The following is a 6,843-nucleotide window of genomic DNA, read 5'->3' as shown; positions in this document are numbered from 1 at the left end:
AATGCAATTAGTGACTAGCATAGTATACGATATGTTCAGGGGGAGCTAGCATGCTAGGCTAGCAGACCAAGGGCTAGTAGGCCTAAGGCTATAGGGAAAAGCACAGAGTAGTATAGACAGTAACGGCAAGTTATCATCAGTGTTGGCGGCTACAAAGGCTAGGATGCTAACAAGCGGCCATGTTGGATGTGGCTATGACCATATCAGGAAGTGACCGGGTTGTGAGGATGTCACTGGTCGGCCATTTTAGGAAAGGATATAGAATGACATGACTGGCAGCCGTCTTGGGCCATAGAAAGCAATGGGTAGATTTTCCCTCATGGCTGAACATAAAGGTAAACAGAACTATGTCAAAGGACAGACTGTGTGAAGTATGTAACATCGGATTACAGAAGGAGGCATTCCCGACATAGAAACATGTTAAGGAAGCATATAGCATATACTAACAAAGCAATAACAGAATACTCTGTTTCACGTAAACATGGCTTTCTCGGGATATGCTGTCGGAGTCGGTAAAGCCACCTGGATTCTTGGTGCGTCACGCCGACAGGAAGAAGAAGAATGGCGGGGGTGTTTGTTTCATGATTAACCACTCATGGTCTGATTGTAACAACATTCAGGAATTCAAGTCCTTTTGTTCACCTGACCTAGAATTCCTCACAATCAAATGCCGACTGTATTATCTCCCAAGATGATTATCTTCCGTTACTGTCACAGCCATGTATGTCCCCGCCCCTCAAGCCGATACCACGACGGCCCTCAAGGAACTTCACTGGACTTTATGCAAACTGGAAACCATATATCCTGAGGCTGCATTTATTGTAGCTGAGGACTTTAACAAAGCTAATTTGAGAACAACGCTACCTAAATTCTACCAGCATATTGATTGGAAAACTCTGAAAAACTCTGGATCACTGCTACTCTAACTTCCACGATGCATACAAGGCCCTTCCCCGTACTCCTTTCGGCAAATCTGACCACGACTCCATTTTGCTCCTCCCTTCCTATAGGCAGAAACTCAAACAGGAAGCACCCGTGCTAAGGACTATTCAATGCTGGTCTGACCAATTGGAATCCATGCTTTTGATCATGCGGACTGGGATATGTTATGGGTAGCCTCAGAGAATAACATTGACGTATACGCTGATTTGGTGAGTGAGTTTATAAGGAAGTATATAGGAGATGTTATACCCACTGTGACTATAAAAACCTACCCTAACCAGAAACCGTGGATAGATGGCGGCATTCGTGCAAAACTGAAAGCGCGAACCACCTCATTTAACCATGGAAATGTGACTGGGAATATGGCCGAATATAAACACTGTAGTTATTCCCTCCGCAAGGCAATCAAACAAGCAAAATGTGGGTATAGAGACGAAGTGGGGTCGCAATTCAACGGCTCAGACACGAGAGGTATGTGGCAGGGTCTACAGACAATCATGGACTACAAAAGGAAAACCAGCCGCATCACGGACACCGAAGTCTTGCTCCCAGACAAACTAAACACCTTCTTTGCCCGCTTTGAGGATAATACAGTGCCATCGACGTGGCCCGCTAGCAAGGACTGTGAGCTCTCCTTCTCCGTGGCCGATGTGAGTAAGACATTTAAACATGTTAACCCTTGCAAGGATGCCGGCCCAGACAGGATCCCTAGCCACATCCTCAGAACATGCGCATACCCGCTGGCTGGTGTGTTTACAGACATATTCAATCTCTCCCTATCCCAGTCTGTTGTCAACCACATGCTTCAAGATGGCCACCATTGTTCCTGTACCCAAGAAGGCAAAGGTAACTGAACTAAATGACTGTCGCCCAGTAGCACTCACTTCTGTCATCATGAAGTGCTTTGAGAGACTAGTCAAGGATCATATCACCTCTATTTTACCTGGCACCCTAGACCCACTTCAATTTGCTTCCCGCTCCAATAGGTCCAAGGACAGTGCAATCGGCATCACACTGCACACTGCCCTAACCCATCTGGACAAGAGGAATACCTATGTAAGAATACTGTTCATTTACCACAGCTCAGCATTCAACACCATAGTACCCTCCAAGCGCATCATTAAGCTTGAGGCGCTGGGTCTCAACCCCGCCCTGTGCAATTGGGACCTGGACTTTCTGACGGGCCACCCCCCAGGTGGTAAAGGTAGGAAACAACATCTCCACTTCGCTGATCCTCAACACTGGGGCCCCACAAGGGTGCATGCTCAACCCCTTCCTGTACTCCCTGCTCACCCATGACTGCATGGCCATGCACGCCTCCAACTCAATCATCAAGTTTGCAGACAACACAACAGTAATAGGCTTGATTACCAACAACGACGAGACAGCCTACAGGGAGGAGGTGTGGGCTCTCGGAGTGTGGTGTCAGGAAAATAACCTCTCACTCAACGTCAACAAAACAAAGGAGATGATAGTGGACTTCAGGAAACAGCAGAGGGATCACCTCCCCTATCCACAGTTTTAAGTTCCTCTGTGTACACGTCACGGACAAACTGAAATGGTCCACCCACACAGACAGTCAAGCCAAATTTATTCAGCCTCCTGTCACCTAAAACCCTCACAAACTTTTACAGATGCACAATTGAGAGCATCCTGTTTGGCTGTATCACCGCCTGGTACGGCTACTGCACCGCCCACAACCGCAGGGCTCTCCAGAGGGGGGTGCGGTCTGCACAACGCATCACTGGGGGCAAACTACCTGCCCTCCATGACACCTACAGCACCCGATGTCACAGGAAGGTCAAAAAGTTAATCAAGAACAACCACCACCCAAGCCACTGCCTGTTCACCCTGCTACCATCCAGAAGGCGAGGTCAGTACAGGTGCGTCAAAGCTGGGACCGAGAGACTGAAAAATAACTTCTGTCTCAAGGCCGTCAGACTGTAAAAGAGCCATCACTAACACAGAGAGGCTGCTGCCAACATACTTACTCAAATCTCTAGCCACTTTAATAAATGGATCACTAGTAACTTTAATAATGCCACTTTAAACAATGTTTACATATCTTGCATTACTCATCTCATATGTTTATACTGTATTTTATGTATTTTATCTACTGCATCTTGCCTATGCCTCTCTGTCATCACTCATCCATATATTTATATGTATATATTCTTATTCCATTCCTTTACTTAGATTTGTGTGTATTAGGTAGTTGTGGAATTGTTAGATTACTTGTTAGATATTGCTGCACTGTCGGAACTAGAAGCACAAGAATTTCGCTACACTCACATTAACGTCTACTAACCATGTGTATGTGACCAATACAATACAATTTGATTTGATTTGAAACAACTGGCAGCATCAGGGTACATTTCTGGTAGGTAGAACTGTGAAAGATAACTCATTTTCACTCTTGTTTGTAATTAACACCGCCAGGCATAGAAAACCACACAGGCATGATGATAAACGTTAGTGAAAAAACAAACGCTTAAAAAAAAGAAATGCATAGAGAAGTTTCTGAGATGACTGTGTGTTGGTCGATCGAAGTAAACAACATCATTATCCAAGTTTGTGGGCACGTCCCCATGTACCTAGCGGGGGCGGTATCCACAGCATTACGCTATGATCACTATGAGCAGACGAATACACAGGGAAGTTGAAACTTCCCGATTCTACCAGTGAAATGAAAATGTGCCAGTTGTAGCTTGTGATTTGGATAATTGTGTTGTTAATGTCCAAAAACATAATGTTGCTAGGACATTATGTCATAGCAACATTGACTATATGCCATGGCAGAGACAGGGTAAAATTCCCCTTTAAAAGCCAGCAGCAGGCCTGGCAACACAGTCCCCTTCCAAAACGAACTGTCTTTGTTTAGTAGTAGTACCCTACTGAGTATTTCTCACGTCACTTTAGCCGAGACAGGTCGAAAAGTTATCTTCATCTTTAGATTCTCAAAATACCAGTGTCTCTGTAAAAATCAAATAAACTCAACTCAAACTCAACATAGTACATTTTTCCATTATTGGTCTTTTTTTTTTAAACCATCCTTTTTTTCAGAAATTACTCATTGGCTTTTCTTCTTGTTACAATAAAAGTGCCCATTGATTCAAATTCAATATGTTTTGAATGAGTTATTCACGTTGCAATATTTAGAAACGCAAGCTTTTATTTTGAAGGTTCCTCCCTTATTACCATACAACGTGACGTCATCCTTTTTTCGCTTCTGGCAGAATACTAGTTAGAAAAGTCATATGACTGTGGTTCAGCAGAGTTGACTACGGTCATTTACAGTTGTCAACAACAGTCGAAAGTTGCCGTCCCGAGGTTTAATTAAACTGTGTTCGGAGTCTTTTCACACTGAATAATATGTCAGCCTCATAAACCTGTTCAGGATTTCAGCTCGCCGTCGTTCGTTCCTAGGAGAACCAATGTCAGGTTAGTTCAATTTATAGTTCTACTGTTTGGGAAACGCATGAAGCGTCAGATCTCGTAGTTGATCACAAAGTTGAGTTGTTTTGACATTGGTTGATTTGTCAGTGTTTAGGCTATACAATCTTACATTTGTTGTGTTTTTGTCGTCACATTATTAAACGATGTCCATTATTGGAAATATCACTTACGTTATGTGACAACGTGCTATGGGAAAGGTAGTTCTACGGTAACACTAGTTAACATGAAGTCTAGTTTTGAAACATATGCCAGACGTCGGCTAGACAGGGTGTGACCAAACTCACCCCGACATTGTTACAGATTTGTTGATTTGACAAAAACAGTTGACACCTGTGTAAAAAGGATTCTTTATTCTCAAATGAAAACTAAGTGTATTTTAGAAATAAATATTCAAAACTAGACTTTTTAAAAATATATATATATTTTTTTTTCAATTTCCATTCTAAAAAAAGGGTAGAATAAGTAAAGGTCTTGATTTCTTGTCAAACAGATTGAAAACAGATCTACCAGAAAAATTATTTAAAAAAGGTATTAGAAATACAAGTAGTAAAGACTCCTTGACAAATAATAAACACATTTCATATTGGATATTTTTTATTTTTTAAATGTTAATGTCACATATCCCAGGTCTTACTGACACCTACCCTCTATCCATTTACTCTGTAACAAGCACAGACCGACACCGGACAGCCATTGAAAAGTAGTTGACATTTACTCAGTTCACCCTAGCCGGACCAAATCTGAACCAATCATAGACCGTACAGAACACTACAGTAGAGCATAATGTACTGTACAAAAATGGTAAAACATAGACGTCTATGATTGGTTCAGATGGGGTCTGGCCCGGACCAACGAAATGTGGTCATGTTGTTTGGGGGCCGGAGTGTATTAGAATAATGCTCAAATATGCTAAATAAGGGATATTGCATATTTCTACCTTTGTTTACCTTTTCATGATACTCTTATCCACAGTGACTTAGTCAGTACATTCTAGAGGTCGACTGATGATGGTTTTTCAACGCCGAGGACCAAAAAAAGCCGATACCGATTAAATCGGCCGATTTATAAAAAAAAAAAAAAAAAAAAACGCTTTTATTTTATTTATTTGTAATAATGACAATTACAACAATACTGAATTAACACTTATTTTAAGTTAATATAATACATCAATAAAATCAATTTAGCCTCAAATAAATAATGAAACATGTTCAATTTGGCTTAAATAATGCAAAAACAAAAGTCTTGGAGAAGAAAGTAAAAGTGCAATATGTGCCATGTAAGAAAGCTAACGTTTAAGTTCCTTGAAATTTTAGGTTGTAGTTATTATAGGAATTATAGGACTATTTCTCTCTATACGATTTGTATTTCATATACCTTTGACTATTGGATGTTCTTATAGGCACTTTAGTATTGCCAGTGTAACAGTATAGCTTCCGTCCCTCTCCTCGCTCCTACCTGGGCTCGAACCAGGAACACGTCGACAACAGCCACCCTCGAAGCAGCGTTACCCATGTAGAGCAAGGGGAACAACTACTCCAAGTCTCAGAGCGAGTGACGTTTGAAACGCTATTAGCGCGCACCCGGCTAACTAGCTAGCCATTTCACATCGGTTACACCAGCCTAATCTTGGGACTTGACAGGCTTGAAGTCATAAACAGCGCAATGCATTGCAAAGAGCTGCTGGCAAAACGCACGAAAGTCCTATTTTGAATGAATGCTTACGAGCCTGCTGGTGCCTACCACCGCTCAGACTGCTCTATCAAATCATAGACTTAATTATAATATAATAAACACACAGAAATAAGGTTTAAAAATATATACTTGTGTATTGATTTTAAAGAAAGACATTGATGTTTATGGTACATTGGTGCAACGACAGTGCTTTTTTCGCAAATGCGCTTGTTAAATCACCCGTTTGTCGAAGTAGGCTGTGATTCAATGAGAAATTAACAGGCACCGCATCGATCATATGCAACGCAGGACAGGTTAGATAAACTAGTAATATCATCAACCATGTGTAGTTAACTAGTGATTATGTTAAGATTCCCCCCTGAACAAGGCAGTTAACCCCCGTTCCTAGGCCTCATTGAAAATAAGAATGTTTTCTTAATCTGACTTGCCTAGTTAAATAAAGGTGTTTATTAAAAAAAACTATATATATTTTTTTTTAAATCGGCGGCCAAAAATACCGATTGTTATGAAAACTTGAAAATCGGCCCTAATTAGTCGGCCATTCCGATTAATCGGTCGACCTCTAGTACATTCATCTCCAGATAGCTAGGTGGTCCAGTCATAGTCAGTCCATTCATCTCCAGATAGCTAGGTGGAACAGTCATAGTCAGTCCATTCATCTCCAGATAGCTAGGTGGAACAGTAATAGTCAGTCCATTCATCTCCAGATAGCTAGGTGGACCAGTCATTGTCAGTACATTCATCTCCAGATAG

At 41.5% G+C, this 6,843-nt stretch overlaps 1 protein-coding gene across 1 annotated transcript in view; it reads left to right on the top strand.

The window, feature by feature from the left end:
- The first annotated feature begins 4,181 nt into the window (after positions 1–4,181).
- LOC106596432 (transcription regulator protein BACH1) overlaps positions 4,182–6,843 on the top strand; it is a 44,530-nt gene continuing 41,868 nt past the window's right edge. The window contains exon 1 of the mRNA XM_045690250.2: positions 4,182–4,383. The gene's annotated coding sequence lies outside the window, so the exon portion shown is untranslated. The remainder of the gene's footprint in view (positions 4,384–6,843) is intronic.

This window comes from Salmo salar, chromosome 11, assembly GCF_965601325.2.
Source record: "Salmo salar chromosome 11, fSalSal1, whole genome shotgun sequence".
Classification (NCBI taxonomy): Eukaryota; Metazoa; Chordata; class Actinopteri; order Salmoniformes; family Salmonidae; genus Salmo; species Salmo salar.
Note: the sequence above shows the minus strand (reverse complement) of the source record. Positions and strands in the feature narration are given on the sequence as shown.